We start from the raw sequence: 18,218 nt of genomic DNA, 5'->3' as shown, positions 1-18,218 counted from the left end.
CGGTGCTCCCTGCTCAAGGCTAGCTCTCAGGGAAGGTGTGTTAAGTGAATGAATGGGCGAGTGTGAAGCAGAATAGGAAGGGCGATGGCCTTCATTTGCCCGGAATTCAAAATCCACCAAGCGCCCTTTTGGATGTCAGACACCATGATGGGCACTGTAGGGGTGAGAGGTGAGGGGCGGGCACAGATGATGAAGATGTGCTCTGACCCCCCCCGCCCCGAAGGAGCACTCCGCACCCGCGAGGAAAAGGAACCCACCTCTCCCTTTCCTCCTCCCCAATGAACCAGTTTTCCACTGATCCTACATGCTTTTTTTGCTTCTCCCACGCTAAACCCGGTCACGCGGGGCCTGAAGGAGGGGGACCCAGACGGCTCCCTTCCCCGCATGCAGCGCGGCTGGCCCTGCCCCTCCCGGCCGCCCACGGAGCCCAGCAGCGGCCGGAGCTGGGCGCCCACCGCCCCCACGGCGCGGGGCTCGGAGACCGCGAAAGACTCCGCTAGCTCGGGCCTCGGCGCCGCTCCCCTCCCTGGCACCAGGGGGCGCTGCCGCCCCACGGCCGTCGCCATGGTCACCGCTGGCGGCGGAGTGGGGTTTACGTAAAGGACGCAGCGTCCCCCGGGGGGCGGAGGCGGCCTTCGCGCCGGCGCCGGCGCCCTGCGGAAGCGGCGTTAGTGAATCGGGGCCTTGGGGAGCCCAGGATGGAGGTGGCGGTCGCGGCGGCGGCGGCGGGCCGAGCCCTGCGGCGGGCTGGAGGTAAGGGGGGCCGCGGGCGCGGCGGGCCGGGCCCTGGGCGCGGGCGCGGTGCAAGCGGCGCGGCAGCTGGGCAGTGTCCAAGGCGCGCGGTGGCCCGCCCGACGGGTCCGCGGGCGGAGGTGCGGCTGCCACGCGCGCCCGTGGCAGGTGTGGGATCCTTGGAGCTCCTGTCACCGGTGTGGGGATGGTGACACCCGTGGCGCGGACGTGGGCAGCATGGGTCTGGCACAGGCAGCGTGGTTTTCCTGGCACGGGTGCCAGAAGACTCACCCCCACCTTGGTGCGGTGGTGGCCGCCGAGGTGTGAGGCGGTCGCAGCCCTCTGTGCACCACTTGGACTGGTGCCTGGGTGACGGTGGCCAGCTCGTGGGCGCAAGGTGGTGCCCCTGGCATGGGTGTGAGGAAGTACTCTCGTCAATAAGGCATTGGATGGTTCTGGCCTTGACATGGTCTGGAGTGATGGAACCCCAGGGTTGGAGAATTGGTGTCCTGAGCATGACAGGAGTTGCTGGCATGACTGAGAAATGGCCCTGGCCCAGCATGGTGCCACGGGCAGCCTGGCCCTGTGAAGGGAGAATCCATGGCCCTCAGACCCAGCTAGACGGGAAGGATAAATGCCCATCCTCCCACTCCAGTGACGCTGAGGGACATTGGGGCTGGCACAGGGGTCCACCTTTAATGTCTGTTGGGTACGCCGGACCAAGGAAGGCAGAAGGCTGGGAGGTGGTTAGTGTTCTCTATGATGGACGTGAAAGAGAGACGCCAGGAGATGCTTCTACCACGAGGACCCTGTTGGTGACCGAGACGGAGACCTGTCCAGGTACTAGCTGTCCTGGACTCATGAAGTCATCCAGCTTTGGGGAAGAGGGGAGGGGTGGATGGGTCTCAGCTCTGCTCACTATCCCTGAACATGTGTCCTGAGAAACGTGCAGGGCTGAGAGTTGGGCGGCGTCAGAGGGGTGCTCCAGCCGCCTGTAGTCCTGCGCCCCGCCTCTTCCTTGGGTTGATGGTTCGCTCCTGGATATCTGGGAGCTGCCTCTCTTCTTTGGAGGCTTGGAAGCCTTTGGGTCCAGAGGACCGTTTGGGGGGAATGTTTGAAAGATGAGCCTGCAGCCACTGGGAGGGTGCTAGGACCGCCTCCGCACTCACCCGTTCTTTGGGAAGCTTTGGGTGAGGCTCTTGCTCAGTGTCCCATGGGTTCTACTTCCCAGGGCAGGGGGCAATTTACGGAGCCCCAGAGAAGTCTTAGGGTGTGGGGGAAGTCTTTGGTCTTTGCGGATCTCTTGGGGAAGTGGAGTCGGAGGTAGAAGAATAAATGAGGCTGGGCCTGGGGAAGGCCTTTAGGAGTCCAGAAAGAGGAAGGGGAGGGGAGGCAAGGGTGGTGGTGGCAGCCTTGCCATGTTGGGTGCCTGGAGATGCCGCTGAGGTTCCTTAAAGCTGGAGGGTCGTCCAGGGCCTTTGGAACCGGAAGACTTGAATTCCAGTCCTGCCTGTGTGACCTTGAGCAGGTGACTTTACCTCCCAGAGCCACATCCGAAGGTGGTCGCAGGGGATGAAGGATGGTGCCCATGGAAACCCTTCGTGCAAGGCTGTGCAAAGGTCAGGGATTATCATCAGGTAAAGAGACCAGGGCAGGAGGGCAGAGGAAATGAAGGCGTGGAATGGAGATTGGGGAAGGAGGCAGCCCAGCCGGCAGGACGAGGGCCTGTCATTGGGAATTAGAGGCCCAGAGCGTAAAGGCTCCTGGTGGGGAAAAGTGGGATCTGTTGACATTGTGAGTCAGCTGCTGAGCTGGAACCAGGCGCCAGGTCTCCCGAGGACGGTCCCCAGCATGGCCGAAGCAACTGTCGAGTCCTGCAGCAGTGGCCTGAGCAGGAGGGAGCCTTCGCTGGGGCTGCAGGCGTGCCCAGGCCGCGCCGGGCTGGGAGGTGTCTGCGGCTGACAGATCTGGGGTACCTGTGTGGGAGGCAGACTTGGAAGTGTGTGTTTTCTCTTGAGAATTTCCTTTGGCTCCGGGTTCAGAGGACGGGGGTGGGGAGCGGCCGCCTCAGCCTTTCGGGGGTGGGGGCTGGGAGAAAGCAAAGTGGGTCAGAGTCTCCAGAGGGGACGCAGGGCTGGGGGGTCCTGGGAGGGAGGTTGAGGCTGGACGGCTGGAGCTGGGGCATCGTGGGGGATGCTCTCGGATACATGGGACAAGGAGAAGGGGCAGTGGACACCCTCAGAGGGACAGGTGAGAGCAGGACAGGTGTAGCAGGAATTCCCCAAGACGCGGACCCATTTCTGCCCAAAGCGCCTTCCTAGGTGGAGAAGGGGAAGGTGGCTGCCAGTCACTTGAACTTTCAGCCACTGGGACCTAGGTCCTGATAAGGGGCTGCAGGGCCTGAATGAGTGTATACCCTGCGGCTAGCAGGCCCTGCCCTGGAAGGCCCGTTTCCATGAACCCAGGCCCATCGCTCCAGCATTCCTCTGTGTCCGCCTTCGCCATCAACCTGTCTCACGAGCTTGGGCCCCGAGGCAGAAAACTTTTGCCCTGGGTCAGTGCTGCGGTGTCCAGCCACGTGGGGAGAAGGAGGACACGGCCCTGCCAGCCCCTGGGTGGTGAGCTGACTTTTCCGTGCCCGGGGCCTCACCCTGTCTGGGGTCCGCTGCCTGGACACTGCCTGGCGCTGCAAGTGCATCCTCGGCCGCCCATTTCGCTGCCTCCCCAGGAGCTGCCAGCACCTCAGCTCCCTACCTGCTAGTCCTTTAAAAGGACGCCTCAGGCCTCTCTGATGTGAATATTCAGCAGTCTCGTCCCCTCAGCTCACCCTGCACACCTCCGCCTGTTTGTTCTGATTTGTGGCTCAGCCTTATGGTTTGGGGGCTCCAGGAGCCCTTTGCAGCCACCCCTTGCCATCTGCTTGGAGTGCTGGGACTCTGCATGGCAGAGCTGCATGGCAGGAGGGGCAGATCAGAGACAGCAACGGGAGGAGGTGACCTCTGTTTCCCCGAAGCAGAGCAGGGCTTTCTTCCGGGTCCCCAGGGTCCAAGGCCATAGGAAGCCCAGCCAAGTCACCTGCACCCCTTGTCGTGGTGCGCAGATGCTGATCTGGAGCAGGTTCCAGCTGGAGTGGGGGGCTGGTAACATAGGTGTGGCCACCGAGGGCAAGTGGCTCTCTGGAGCTGAGGATTTTCTCAGCTCTGGTCCTCAGTCCTAGCCCCATTTCTTTGTCCATGTTTCTCCGAAAGTTGCTTAACTCAGTTCCTGGCAACCTTTCCTTGCTCAGCTGCTTCATAAATCACGGTGCCCAGCTGCTCGGCTTCAGGGGTGCCAGGGCATCGGGCATTTCTGGACAGAAGCTTCTAGGCCGCAGCTGAAAGCCCCAGGCTGGCCGGCCACAGCCGAAGGCCTGGCCTGATGGTGGGAGCCCTGCTCCCCACAGCCCATCTCACCAGGACCAGGGAGGGACCATGCTCAGGGCTTCATCACCTGTTGGCCCCGTGCTTGCTCCATCTGAGTTTAGTTTCTCCCCGGAATGGCTTCATATTATACTCGCGGCGGCCCGGCAGGTGTGCCGGGGAAGTGTTAGTAGCGTGCGGTCAGAGGACCATAAATCTTTTAGAGCCGTGCAGCCCAGGGCTCTGTGGGATGTGGTTACCTCCCCAGCGGGCAGAGCTGAAGCCTGTTTATCTTGATTTTCCTTTTCCTTCCTGATACTTTGACTGAGCTGGATCTCTCTGGGTGGCGGTGGTGGTGGCGGTGGCGGGAGGCACTGGTGTGTAGGCGAGGAGGACCCGGGAAAGCACCTTCCCCATGGGGTGCCCTGGGCCAATGAGGGCAGGGCCCGGGGAGGTGACGGGGAGGGGAGTGGTGAGGCCCCAGGTGAGGAATGCCCAAGGGCTCCGCAGGATGGCGGTGGAGAGGGGCAGGGCTGGGGCCCTTCCCTCCGCAGGGCTGCCCGGCGGTGGCACGTGTGCGAGGCCGCGTGTGCCCGTAAGCGAGCATTTCTGTGGGAGGTGAGGGCTGAGGGGGTGTGGAGCGCCTGGCAGCGGGGGAGCTTGTGGGCTCCCATGTCTGGCCGGCCTGGTGTCAGTGGGTGTGTGCCGTGGGGTGTTGCTGGGCTCCACGAAGCGGGAGGGAACAGCGGGCCTAAGGGGGAGGTGGCTTTCCAGCTCTGGGAGGGTGAGTTTAATGTCTCTGAGCGATGCTTCCAAGAGGAGCCTGTCTGCTTTCTCGGTATTCCTTAGAAGGAAGCCTGGGCTGGGGGTGTGGCTCTCGCTGCCCGTTTGTGCTCACACACGCCTGCTTCCACCTCCTCCCCAGCCCCGGCAGCCAGGCAGTGGCCGCCCGGGTGACAGAAGAGAGCAGGGGAGCCCCTGGACCTTAAATTTGGGCCTCTGGAGCTAAACGCACCCACGTTTGAATCCTGGTACCTCTCTACACCTCAGTTTCCTCATCTGTAAATTGGGGACGGTAAAGCCTCCCACCGGGTGGGTGTAACCCAGGACCGATAAAGCCCGGTGAATGGAAGGATCATGACAAAGGCAAGCACGCCCGGTGATCTGCCTGCCATCGGAATCGTCTCCATTTGCAAAGCAGTTATGTCACCATCTACAAGCTTTAGCACCAGGGAAGAGGTAACAGGTCCCATCCCTTTTCTCGATAAGGAGAAATGAGCTCCACCTTCCCCTTGGCACTGATGGAATCCGGAGTATCTGTGAATAGAATCATACACAAGACACTGTTCTGGCCTCTGGGGAAGGTTTCCACTCCGATTGGGCTGATAGTTATTTCGCGTGCACCTGCCGAGGGCTGGGGTCAGTGAGGGCCATGAAGACGAAGGGGACATCGCAGGGCCTCTACGGTGTAGACTCTGAGGCTCACCATCTGTCTATGCACAAGGTATGTATGACGTGGGCGCAGAGGTCTACGCTGTGATTTTAGGACGTGGGTGCCACCGGCGGTCAGAGGAGAGCGCGCGACTCAAACCAGGAAGATCAAGGGAGGCTTAAGTGGCGATGGCCTTTTACCTGCGCCAACCAGGTGACCATAGGAAACGGCAGCAATGGGGATGTGGCTGGGAAAGCAAGGGCCTGACCGTTTGAGGTCTGGCTTGACTACAGAGAGCAGGAAAGGGAAGTGATGAAAGGTTGAAAAAGTGAGCTGGGGCTGGGTCCCCGAGAGCCTCGACTGCACGGCTGAAGGTTTGGTTTGTGAACCTGGGCCGTCATTGAAGTGCTGAGCAAGAGTGCGCCAGGTAGGAGCTCAGCCAGTTACAAACCCGACTAGTCTCCATGAGGACGCGGGTTCAATCCCTGGCCCTGCTCAGTGGGTTAAGGCTCTGGTGTTGGCGTGAGCTGTGTGTGGTGTAGGTCGCAGACGCAGCTTGGATCCTGCATGGCTGTGGCTGTGGTGTATGTAGGCCGACAGCTGCAGCTCCAATTCGACTCCTAGCCTGGGAACTTCCACATGCTGCAGGTGTGGCCCTAAAAAAAAACACAAAGAGTCTGTCAGGCAGAGGTGTCTGGCAGCAGGTCTTGGAGGACTGGGGCACAGCAGTGGGGAAGCCATCTGGTGCCAAGGGCAGGTGCCAGGTTTGGCAGGCTTGAACCCAGGCAGTGGCCGCTCTGGGAGGGAGGGGAGAGGCCACAGCGATTGATTTTGGAGAGAGGTGGGGACCATAAGGTTTGTCCCTTTAGTCAGTCAGAGGCGGGGCCTGAGGCAGGGCCCGGCCTCAGCTGCGGCTCCCACACCTGACTTTCAGCTGCTTTGACTCTGGTGGGTTCCAGGCCGGGGTGGGGTGTGAGTGGGAGGCTGTTGGGGATCCCCCGAAAGAGGCTGTTCTTGTCCCCAAGGGCCCAGCCAGGGGGTTCCAGTATCCTTAGCACTTATTTCCAGGCATGAGGTCAATTACCCCTTGAAATTTCACCTGCCTGAGTTCAGCCCAGGAGGTTACTCTTCCGGGAAGTTTCATCAAAACCCTCTGGGCGATTGAGAGTTCTCTGAGCTGGGGGCGGGGGTGGGGAGAGCGGGCTTGTCTTCCCCTGGGTTTGGGAGCTGCTCCCAAGAGTCACCCCCTCCAACCTGGAGATGCTCCTGGCCGCAGAGCCTGGGGGAGGGGCGGGGAGGGCGGGCGGCCGGGGCGAGTGTCAGGTGAGGCAGGACGTGCCTTTCATTCATCCCGGGAGAGTCCCCTTGTCGTTGCCTCTCCTGGAGCCATTTCATTAATTCATGATTGATGTTCCTGGACTTCCTTGAGGTTAATTCATTATTGATGTCCCTTCATTTATGTTCAGTCCACCCTGCACCTCCCAGTACATGGCTGTTCCCACTGGGCGGGCCACACGGTCGAGTGACTGGGTGGGGCTGCTCCAGGGGCCCCCATCCCACCGCCCCACCCCGCCCCAGGGACAGAGCCCTTCCATGTGGCTTTTGCCAAACCCTTTCAGGTTTGGGCGTCGGGAGGCCTCAGGGCGTCAGTCTCCAGGAGCCTTTCTTTGCTCAGCCACATCATATCAGTAATAATAACAAAAGTTTCCATTTTGTGAATAAGAAGAACTCAGCCTGGCCTAGCGCACCATATATATGCGAGGATCTCACTGAGTCCTTGTGATAGGTGCTGCCTTCGCTGCCCTCCATCCCTCTATCCATCCTATCCGTCCGACAGAGGCTCAGGGAGGGTGAGTTACCTGCCCAAGGACACACAGCAAGTGGGTGGGGAGCCAGGGTTTGAACCCAGGACCCCGCCCTCTCCTCTCCGAGCCCTGCCTCTCCCTTCAGCCCCACACAGCCCCCCTCCCTGTGACGCCTTTCTTTCTGCCCCACTGCACTCCAGGACTGTCCTACCGGAGGTGATGGGGGCACGGAGCCCCAGCCCCCCCTCTGCCCGTGTGTGTTGTTAAATGTTCACGGCTTGTTCCCTCCCCTCGCTGATCCACATCCTCGCTGAAGACGAACAATGACGGCAAGTGGCACTTACCGAGCACACGAGCTCACGCACTAGGCCCCGTGCTAAGCACTCTTCATGTCTCAGCTCATTTACTCCCCATAGCCACCCGAGAGGCAGGTGGTATTAACCCGTTTTATAGGTGAGGCTTAGAAATGCGCTCTAGGCTCTCAGCTAATAGCTGGCAGGGCCTCCTGGACTCCCACGGCCTCGAGCTGCAGGGTGCTTGCCTCATTCGCCCCGTAACTCTCTTCTCTCTCCAGCTCCTCTGGCCCGTTTGCTTTGGAGATACCTGCGTATTTAAACAGTGGTCTCAAACCTTTCACCTCTCTGGCCGAACGCGTTGGCCTGTGTCAGGCCCCCTCCTTTGCTGTGAGGACCAGGAGTACCTGGGATCCCCGGATGGGTGATTTTTAGGGAGACGGCAAGGCAGGCGGGATGGTGCGGGGCCTAGACTCTGCCCCTGGCTCTGCTGGGCAGCTTCAGATGAGTCACTCAGCCTTTCTGAGCCTCAGTTGCCCCATTTGTGTAACAGCAGCAATGCCATTGACTTTCTCTCCTCATTGGCTGCCCCGTGCTCGGAGGCGATGCTGGATGGGAAAGACACGGTGGTCCTCAGGGACTAGGATGGCTTGTGTGTGAGATTCAGAGATTCGGGGCTGGGCACGAAGGCCAGGAATGCTTCAGGCTGGGCATAAACCCGCCCTCGGAGCTGCCCAGGCAGGCAAGTGAATTTCATGGTGTGCCAGCCGGCAAGGCCTTGCTCGAGGACCCTGTTCAGCCAAGAGCTGGGCAGGAGGTCCCTAGAGGGGGGCTGGGTCAGTCTGGTGTCCCGGTCGGCTGACCAGCGCCTAGGGCCCTGGAGGCCACCCCGCCTGCTCTGAGGCCTTGGGCCGGCCTGGGCTCTGGGCCTCACCACCAACTCTGTCCCCCACACGCCTGGGCCGCCCGATGGGCTGGAATCAGGGACTCCGCCACCGCCGCCGGGACCTCTCCTCACCCCTCAAGATAGGTGGCAAGCCTGGCGAAGAGGTGAGCCCTGCATCTGTTCCGGAAAGTGGGGAACCGGCAGCCTCTCGATGGCAGGCTTCCCAGGGCGTTGGCTAGAAACCTCTGCTTTCCCATCCGCCTTAGCCTTACTCGGAGGAGTGCACTGCAGCGCCAGGCTGGGCCTGGGGAGCGCAGCACGTGCTTCCAGGCTCCCCCGGCCCTGGAGGGGAGGGCAGAGGCCTCGGGCTGCGGCAGGGGACAGGGGCGAGGCCCGCTTGGCATGGCTGTTGGAAATCTGTGGCCAGGCTGCAGAGAGGTGACCGCTGCTTTCACTTCCCAAGTGTCCGCCCTCTGCAGGCGGGGATTGCATCAGACATCAGGCTCCCGCTTCTTCCCTGAGCTCCTGCCGGGCCCTGGGGCAGCTGCCCCACCACCGCCCACAGCCCTGGGCCCAGCGGCCCAGGGGACTGGCCCGGCCTTGGCCGTCTCGCCAGAGGCACTGCCTCCCGGTTGGCACTGCCCACCTGGCCTGCTCTAAGACCACGCCGCCCTTCCTTCCTCCTGTCCCCCTTCAGGTTCATTCTCTCTCTCTTTAAATTCAGCGCAGCAGAGGCCTGCAAACATGGGCTTTAGCATAAAGCTGCACTGGAGTCTGCTCCTACTTGGACGAGTCATTTAACTTCTCTGAGTCTTAGTTGCCTCATCTCTGAAATGGGGGATCTGGTGGAGTCCAGCACGCCGGGCAGCTGTTGGGATGGAATGAGACGCCCCCCTCTCCGGACGTCCCGCCCACTGGGGGGCTTCTGTTATTACCAGGTTGTTTTTCTCCACTCTTCTGTCCCCCTCGGCGGGGCTGAGCTGCGAGGACCCGCTCTTTCCAGAGGCCGTGTCCTGCAGCCAGGCAACCCTAGCACCACCCCTGGCCCTTCTGGGCCGCCGCTCAGAGCTGGCAGTGTCCCCGTGTCGTCTGACCCTGCTCCGGGCCCAGCCCTCTCCGAGGCCGCCCGGCCCCTTTTGGTTCCTCTCCTGGTTTAGTTTCCTTCCCTCTGGCGCCTCTTCCATCCTGCTGCCTTTTCTTTGTCCACTTTTTCTTCCCCTGAGGCCTCTGGGGGAAGCCAGCGTCTTTCCTCAGAGACTCTCTGTCACCCCCGTGCCAAGCGGCGGCCCCTCAGCCCCTCCCACTCCCCTCGGCTGTGGGAAGGTGGCCTGTGGGGGAGATTGTGTGTCCCTCGTCGGGGGGTCTCGACGTGGCCTCACAGCCAAGACTGCTGGCAACCCCGACAAGTCCCGAGTCCCTTGGGGTCCTCTCCAGCCCCGGTGCCTGGAGGAGGAGGCCAGCCTGCTGGGCCACAAAGCCCCACCTGAGGCTGGAGGCTCCCGTCACAGCAAACCCTCCTCGTCCTCCTCGGTTCCAGGGACATGTGGAAGGAGAAGGCCGGAGCCAACCCTAGTGTCCTGGAGCCAGGAAAGCCAGCCGCCCCTGCCATCTCTTTCCTGCCAGGAAGTCAAGGCATCTTCTCAAGAGGTGGCTTCAGCCTCCTGCGTTGGAGAGAACTGGGTCTCCCGCAGACACTGTCCCCAGGACTGGGGCCAGGGTGCGGAGCAGGGAAGAGCCCTGCCACTTGTCACCTCCTGGCCACCCGTTCTCAGGGACACTTGTTCCTTGTCAGGCAGCTCTGCACATGAAGCTTTGTGCCTGGAGCCGGGAATAAGAATAGTTACCATGGCTTCCTCAGGGAGTCCCAGGTTAGGAACCAACATATAAGCAGACAAAGGGAGCAACAGCAAAGCAAGCCCAGCCTTCTGAGCGAGGGCATCCTCCCCTCTGCCAGACCCCATCCTGAGTGCTCTAGGTGGTAGCTCATTTAATGCAAAGAATAGCAACAGCTCTCACGCCCGGGCTCTGAGCCAGGGCGGTGCCCTGGGAGGTGTGTTGGTCACCTTAGGGACAGGTCGGGGCTCTCAGCTTCCTTGGGGGAATTGAAGGAACCTGCTAGAGGCCGCGTGCCTGCAGGGCCGGCTGGGCAGCAGACCCCCATTTGTCTGGCCTCTGCTCTTAGGGTGTTCCTTCTTGCTCCCCAACCTCGTATGGGGTTTTTGAGGACGCCGTGAGCCACAGGGAGGACAGGTTCCGACAGAAGGAAGGCCCCCTTTGGCCACCCTGTTACTGAGAGCACCAGCTCCCCCTTCGTCGCTGCCCATGTGTGAGCCTGTCCATGGCCGGGACCCTGCACTTCGCCGCCTTGGTCGACAGCCCAGGGGTCTTCCTCTCACCCCCGTGCCCCGCGCCCCCAGTGGTGTTGGGTGCTGCTGATTGTTCTCCTTGCCGCCTGCCTCTCTCCTGGACAGTTTCATAAACAGCTAGCGGAGGGGCCTCCTTCTCTGGGGCTGCCTTCTCCATTTCTCGGCCCCTTCGGAGAGCCTGACACCCCCCCACCCCCGGCCCCAGGTGAACCCCATTCAGCAGGCTTCCGGCAGCGGTAACTAAGCCGGGCGCCCAGCCCACCACCTGCTCAGTACTTTATAAAAGTTTAACCTTAATGGTGTAATGAACTCCCATCATAAAGCAGCTGGAGCAGTGCATCCTGGGATGTATAAATTATAGGAGCCCTCTGAAGTTGTAATTGGCAATGGCAGCGACTGCAAGGTTGAAAGGGGCCGGCCTCGCTGGGCTGAGCACAGCTATTCTCTGCTCCCTTTCAAAAGGCACACAGAGCTGAGTCTGGCTGCGAAGAAAGAATGTCCTCAGACCAAACCGAGCTCCTGGTCCCTCCGCCCCAGTTCCCACTTCCTGCCCCCGACTGTGTCTGCAGAGCCTGCAGGCTTAGGAGGCGGGACCCCCACCCAGGCTGGAGGGGAGGGACGAAGCAGACTGGAGGGGGGGCCGATCTGCCCTTTCCCCGGGAGTGCTTCAGAGCGCTCTCCTGGTCTGACTCCCCCGGTCTGAAAGCACAGAGCTGGAGGCTTCCTCTGGCGGTGCTTGTGGGGCTTGAACTGCAAACGGCAGGGGCTGTTGTGATTTGGGGTGAGGAGCTCAGGCTCTGAAGCTGGACCGTCCGGCCTCTTGTCACAGCTCGTGTTGGTGGCATTTGCGAGACCTTAACCATGTCATTTAACCTCGCAGCTGCAGAATCTCAGCTGTCAGATCAGGGGAATAGATGAGCAGCCTCTGAGGAGCGTTAGGAGGACCCAGGGTTAGGGACTCAGCTAAATGCTGCTTTGAGGAACGCGCGGATCCCCTGGGGAGCTCGCCAACGCAGTTCCCCGTTGAGGCCCGCTGGGGCCCCAGGTCTGCTCCTTGGGATGTGGCTCACAGGCCACACCTCGAGCAGCCAGGGCACAGATTTGGACTCATGGGAAGTACTCAGTGGGTGGCAGCTGTGATTGCCCCTCCAGGCACAGCGCCCCTCGCTTGCACCTGCCCAGCGCTTACACGTGGTGCCCATGTGGGTTTAGCTGAGCGCTCCTGAGGGGGGCCCACGAGCCAGCAGAGGCACCTGGAAACAGGTTAGAGAGGCGGGATCTCTGGAGTGGGGCCCAGGACTCTGCCGTGTAACCAGCTCTGAGGTGCTGCCTCTGCTCGCTCAGCGAGAAGCACCGGTGGGGCTCATTCTCCAGAGCAGGGCTTCTCTGAGTGCACGGAGGTTTGCCCTGGCCTCAGGACCTCCTGGGTTGGCCACGGTGGGGCTTGCTCACTACAGGCTCCTGGGCCCTGCTTCGGACCAGCTGCTTCAGAATGTCTGGCTGGGGCCTGGGAGTCTGCATTTACCCATCTCCTCCCTGCCCGGTTACGTGTCAAGTCACTGGAAAACATTCACTGTCTGAGAGCTGGTGCACAAGGCTTTGCCTCTGCTGGGGAAGAAGAATGAACCCCAGGCGGGAGCCAGGAGCCCCAGGCCCCAGCCCCGTCCTGCCTGGGGGCCCGGAGCTGCTCTGACTAGGGCCCAAACGTGGGGCTCTCTCTTCACGGCGAGAATAGGGAAAAAGCCTAACGGCCACCAGTAGAAAACCGGTTGAATAAACTCCCACACCCCGTGTACATGGACTGCTCTGCAGTAACGAGGGAAGATTGGGCTGGAAAAAAAAATTTTTTTTTTTTTGGTCTTTTTTTTTTTTTTTTTTTTTTCTATTTCTTGGGCCACTTCTGCGGCATATGGAGGTTCCCAGGCTAGGGGTTGAATCGGAGCTGTAGCCACCGGCCTATGCCAGAGCCACAGCAACGCTGGATCCGCGCTGCGTCTGCAACCTACACCACAGCTCACGGCAACGCCAGATCGTTAACCCACTGAGCAAGGGCAGGGACCGAACCCGCAACCTCATGGTTCCTAGTCGGATTCATTAACCACTGCGCCACGACGGGAACTCCTGGAAAAATGTTTAATGAAGAGACATGTTCACCTTCTCTAGCTCAGTGCAAACGAAAGTGGTAGGTACGGAACGAGCTCATATTTGGACAGAGGAAAAAAAGACTAGACAGATGCTAATAGTTCATCATTTTCCTAGAGGGAGCATGGATGGTTTCTACTTTCTCTTTCTCTCTCTCTTTTCTATTTTCTATGGAGAACATGTGCTTTGTGCTAAGGAAAAAGTAGGCATAGATAAGCACGTCTGGCCCAGGGGCTTCGGGTCGCAGGTGCCAGTGGCAGCCCCAGACTCCCAGGACAGTGCTCGTATTCCAGCAACCTGCTGGGGTGACCTGCACCTTGGTCCTCCTTCCCTCCGGGCTGTGCCCAGGGTTCCCCAGTCCTCCCCACTGTTTCTCCCACTTTTTCACTTCCTCTCTGCTTTGAGCCTTCCCTGGGGCACCTCCTCCGCTTTACACAAGAGGAAAGAGTGAGGAGGGGAGAGCTGAGGGACCCTGGCTTGTAAGCCTCTGGGGCGGAGTTCAGTTTTCATCAGGGCGTCACCTAGGAGCCTGCCCATAAGTTCCAGAGTCTAGGATGTGCTTGGGAAGGAAAGGTTGAATGAATGACGCTTGGAATGCAGCCAATGACAGGACAAGGCACCTAGCTGTGTGACCTCGGATATATCATTGTACCTCTCTGGGCTTAGTCTTCATCTCTCGGATTCAGGGAGCGAGGGAGTCTTGAACTCTGATTCCGTGGGCCCTTTTAGCTCTCATCCCCGGTGAATCACGCACCTTCCCATTCCTGCTCCTGTGCCCAGCTTTCTAAGCAATTTGTGCTGTTCGGGAAGACCCCACCTGTCCATTCTGCTTGCCCCGTGGGAATGTGTGCAGAAGCAGCTGCTCAGGGCAGAGCCCTGCTCAGGCAAGGGCGGAGGGAGGAAGGGAGACCCATGGTGCTGAGAAAGCCACCGACAGCGGAGGGCTCGAGGGCATCCGAGCATTCCTGGGTCTGATGCTGGCCTCCCACCAGCCCTGGGTAGCCTTCACCCTGCCTGTGGTCAGGTGTCACTTTTCATCTTCTCCTGGCCAGAGCTGCCTTTATCCCAGTGCCTCTCGCCTGGCTTTGTGGCTGAGACCTCCTTTCCATCAGGCCCTGGCAGCCCTGAGTCTCTAGCCCTTTGAGCTGCTGTTTTCCGCTGAGTGGCTCAGTGGGGAGAGGGGGTGGGAGCAATCCATTCAGGCCATTTGTTTTAAAGACATTTCAGTAAACCCATGGGATTTGTGGTCACATCGCTTCAGTCTTCTTTCAAAGAAATGGACGGGTTTCTGGGTCTCTCCTACCACCAGCTTCCCCGCCTGGCAGCGACCCAGAGGCAAGAGCTGGGAGCTGACGGTGGTGCTCCGTGCAGAGCCCTTCCAGGGCGGGGTTTGGGAGGCAGCCTCTGTGCCGGCTGGGGTCCAGCCCCTGCTCGAGGTGCCTCGGCCTCAGGGGTTCTGGAGGCTTCTGTGTGCAGGGGGCGGGAGTCCAGGAGTGGAGGCCAGAACGAGGGAGCCTTGCACCCCCCATCTTTCTGCCTGGTGGTGAACTCCTGCTCCGCCGTCAGCACCCGCCAGGAAGCCTTCTCTGTCTGCCTCGGGCTAAGCAGCTGTCCTCGCTGTGGGGTCCCTGGCATCGTAGCTCTGTACTCACTGACCTCTGGGTTTCCTTGTGGTTCTGCACTGTGAGCACCTCGAGGTTCAGGCGTGTCACCTTCACGTTCATGGCCCCAGAGGTTCCGGTTGCTGAGCACATCAGAAGCCTTGGCTGGGTCGCTGGGCGGGTGACTTTCGCGCCTGGTCTTAGAGCCCATCCAAGGCAGTGGATGGGGAGTGCTCAGAACAGCACCCTCCCCTCACCTCTGCCCAGAAGGTGGCCCTACCAGAAGGTGGCCCCCGGTAGGCTGGAAGGGAATGGAGGAAGGGAACAGGTGGCTTCCTGAGGCACCAGCCAGGCAGGGTCTTGCCCACCAGGGGGGCCCCCTGCACCCTCAGGCACCAGTGAAGTGGCTGCTAACACCAACCGCCAACCGGTCGGGCGGGTTTGTGGGGAACCTGGCCGGGTTTCTTGAGGGACACGATGTCCCGCTGGGGGCAGGCTTTGTGCCTGACCTTTCTGTCTTTCCCCTTTCAGGCGTCCAGGCTGCTCCTCTCCTGACCTCACTCTCCTCTTTGCCTTGCCTCCCTCCTCTGGAGCAGAGCCTTGACCCTGCCCCCCCTGGGGTCCAGGGCAGCCTGGGCGAGGAGAGGGTGCAGGCAGGAAACAGGCCAGGGCCCTGCAGGAAGGAGGTAGGCCCCTGAGACCCAGGGAAGAAGGATACCCACTGGCTGGGGTGACAGGCACCAGGCAGGAGCTGGCAGTGGCCGTGGGACGATGCTGCCACCTTTTTCTCCACTGAGGCATCAAGGATAAGGGCCCGGAGCCCTCCGTTGTTGGGCTTCTCCTGCCTGTGTGACTTCTCCCTGCCCCCTGCCGTGCTCCCCTCTCGGGGGAGTAGGAAATGGGGGTGAGGGAGCCCGGGTGTTCCTCTCACCCTCTGGGCGGGAGGGGGCTGGGTGCCCTGCTCTGTAGGTGTCAGCGGAACTGTCACCCAGCAGCGGTGCGAGTGCAGGGATTTCCCTGGCTGACTCACCCGGCCTGGCTGCGCCTCAGCCCAGGCAGGAGCTGTTTGTGAAGGTGTCTGGGTGGCAACAGCGACTCACAGGGAGGGAGTCCCGGGAACTGGGGAGCGGGGGGCCGAGGGGTGCAGCTCCCCCCACAGAGCCCTCAGGCCTGCCTCCTGCCCTCCCCGCCCCCCACCAGCTGCCACCTGCCACGTCTCCATCAAGCATCGCGCCCCCACTTCCCAGCACAGGAGGAACTGTGCTGCATCGAGGGTCCCGAGCACAGGCCTGACGGCCCCCTGCCTCCTAAAAGATTCCCCCAAGGGTGATGAAATGCCTTCCCTCCAGGGAACAGAGAAGCCATTGATTCCCTTGGTCTTCAGGCATTTCACGGGCAGGGTGGCCCGGTAGGGGGCCGAGAGGCAGGAAGTGGGGCCAGCACAGTGACCTGGCCAGGGGTCAGGGACCCCCCAGAGAAAGGGTGAAATCTCAAGGCTCCCCGCAAAAGAATTCACACAAGCCTGTGCGCAATTTCCGGGCCCACAGATGCCCCGAGTTCATCTCTGGGCCCTCCCGGCTGCCGGCTGCGGCGGAGGTGTCGCAGTTATGGTGGGCAGGGCACTGGGGGAGGACCGAGCAGACAGAAATGTGGAGCGGGCGCCGGCCTGTGGGGGCGGCAGCAGCAGCAGGGCTGCGTGGGGCGCGCTGGGCTGGGGGCGGGATGGGCCACACAGTGCTGGGTGATTGCCCCAGAAATCCAGCTTGCTGGTTGCCGGAGGAAGGGAGGTCGCCCCCTGACCTCTCCAGGCTGCCCCCCATCCACCCGCCCACCCCCGGGGCCCTGGGCTGCCAGGGCTGTGGTCCACAGATGACATTCGGGACCCTGGCATGGTTCCCAGCCCCGTACCCACCCTCCTGGTCTGCTGAGAGATGAAGCGGTTTCTGTTGGCTGAGCGCCTTGGGGCGACTCCAGTGTGTCTATGGGCCCCCCCCACCCCCAAGCGTGTCCAGCCTTGTTGGCCATGTTAATCTTTCTGTGAGCAAGCGCAGGGCAGGGCGGCCTGGGGCAGGAATGTGGCCCATGGGCCCAGCCTCCTGAACAGTGGGGCTGGGGGCACAGCCACGAGGGCAGAGGTCCCCCTCCCCGGCTCTCAGCCCAGCGGACAGCTGTGGTCGGGGGCATGGAGGTTGACTGGCAGCGGCCTGAGCAGGCAGCAGGAGCAGTCAGGGCGCGAGGGAGGCCTGGCCCAACTGGGAATGGGCCCTCCCAGCAGGGCCAGAGCACCTCAGCCCTCCAAGGGCGGCGCCCTTTGGAGGTCAGCGGGCAGCCAGGCACAGGAGCCTGCCAAGGCCCCCTGGAGGGAGCGGAGTTGCAGGCCTGGCTTCTGTGTTGGCTCCTGACCCGCTCCTGACCTCGCTGTGGCCTGGGGGCAGGTCTCTGCATCACCCTTTTCTGCCTGAAACAAGTGTGTGTGACTCAGGGTTCCTTCCCACCCAGCTGTTCTCCTGTGGTTCACTGAGCCCCTGGCTTAGAGAATAAGGGAGGCCCCGGGACTTCTGCCGATGGACCTGGTGGCCAGGGGCACCTGCGCCGCAGAGCAGGGTGGACATCCCCACTTGGACTCTCCGTTTCTCCTCCCTCCTCCCCGGGGTGATGGCGTGAAGTGAGATAAGGGCCCCCAGCTCCCAGTATAAGGCCTTCTGGCAAGCCGTTGGGCTCTCACTAAACTGTAGTCGGTGTTGCTTCCCTAACTCTCCTTATGTTTGAGGGGTTACCATTCCGGTGCAGTCAGCCCCCCAGAGCCTGCGGGGGGGCTCGGTGGAAGAGGTGTGGTGGCCCGAGTCCTGGGTTGGCATCTGGGTCCCCGGTCTGCTTGAGAAGCAGGAGGTCAGATGGGGGTAGCCAGAGGGTCCAGGCCGGTGGGTGGGGGCCTGGCCGAACCACCGGCTCCCATCTGTAGAGGGGCGGCCCGCCCCCCGTGAGTTGGCTGGAAGACCTCAGAGCTGAGGAGTGCATGTTCTCCAAACATCTTGTTCACGGCAGATGGCAGCCACAACTCCCTTTCCCCCTGCAGTTCCGGATGCACTTCCCTTCCCTGCGCTCACCCTCCTGATAACTTTGCTTTCTGCTTTTGGAGCTGGGGAGATAGCCCGCAGCCCCCGAAGCCACCTCTGACTGTGGAGAAGCTTGGTGCTCAGAGCATGGACAGTGCCCAGGGGAGAGGAGATCTCGAGCCCCTCTCTGCTCCATCAGGGAAGCTGTCTTGCCCAGGTTCCTGCACTCTGTCCAAGTCTCTTTGGCCAAACAGGCCAGCAGCGCGATTGAACAAGGGCCTGGGCCTGGTTTGACATTTCTTGAGCAGCTGTTCAGCAGCAGGCACTGTCTGGGTGCCAAGGACACGGGCAGAAGGTGCAGCCCTGCCCTCTAGCAGCTCCCAGCCTATGGGGAACCCGGTGCCTGGGGCAGGAATGGAAGGGTGTCCATCAGGTCTGCCTCGGGGTTGGCAGGCTTCTGTGGGCTTCTCAGAGGAGGCGGTGTTTAGGCTAAGCCCTGGCAGGCTG

General features: G+C 61.4%; 2 protein-coding genes across 4 annotated transcripts in view; both read left to right on the top strand.

Annotated features, from left to right (window-relative positions):
• Positions 1 to 617: 617 nt before the first annotated feature.
• DAGLA (diacylglycerol lipase alpha) overlaps positions 618 to 18,218 on the top strand; it is a 61,498-nt gene continuing 43,897 nt past the window's right edge. For 2 of the 3 annotated variants that reach the window (XM_021082924.2, XM_085010912.1), the window contains exon 1: positions 618 to 753. The gene's annotated coding sequence lies outside the window, so the exon portion shown is untranslated. Of the gene's footprint in view, positions 1,573 to 18,218 lie in introns of all 3 variants that reach the window. The other variant, XM_085010914.1, reaches the window with a different exon arrangement.
• Positions 4,480 to 18,218, top strand: part of FADS2 (fatty acid desaturase 2) — a 228,374-nt gene continuing 214,635 nt past the window's right edge. Inside the window, exons 1-2 of the mRNA XM_085009752.1 lie at positions 4,480 to 4,507; positions 16,337 to 16,351. The gene's annotated coding sequence lies outside the window, so the exon portion shown is untranslated. The remainder of the gene's footprint in view (positions 4,508 to 16,336; positions 16,352 to 18,218) is intronic.

Source organism: Sus scrofa, chromosome 2 (genome assembly GCF_054392235.1).
Source record: "Sus scrofa isolate SSC_HxYL_T2T_F1_AM1 chromosome 2, Sscrofa_HxYL_maternal_Yorkshire_Landrace_v2.0, whole genome shotgun sequence".
Taxonomy (NCBI): Eukaryota; Metazoa; Chordata; class Mammalia; order Artiodactyla; family Suidae; genus Sus; species Sus scrofa.
Note: the sequence above shows the minus strand (reverse complement) of the source record. Positions and strands in the feature narration are given on the sequence as shown.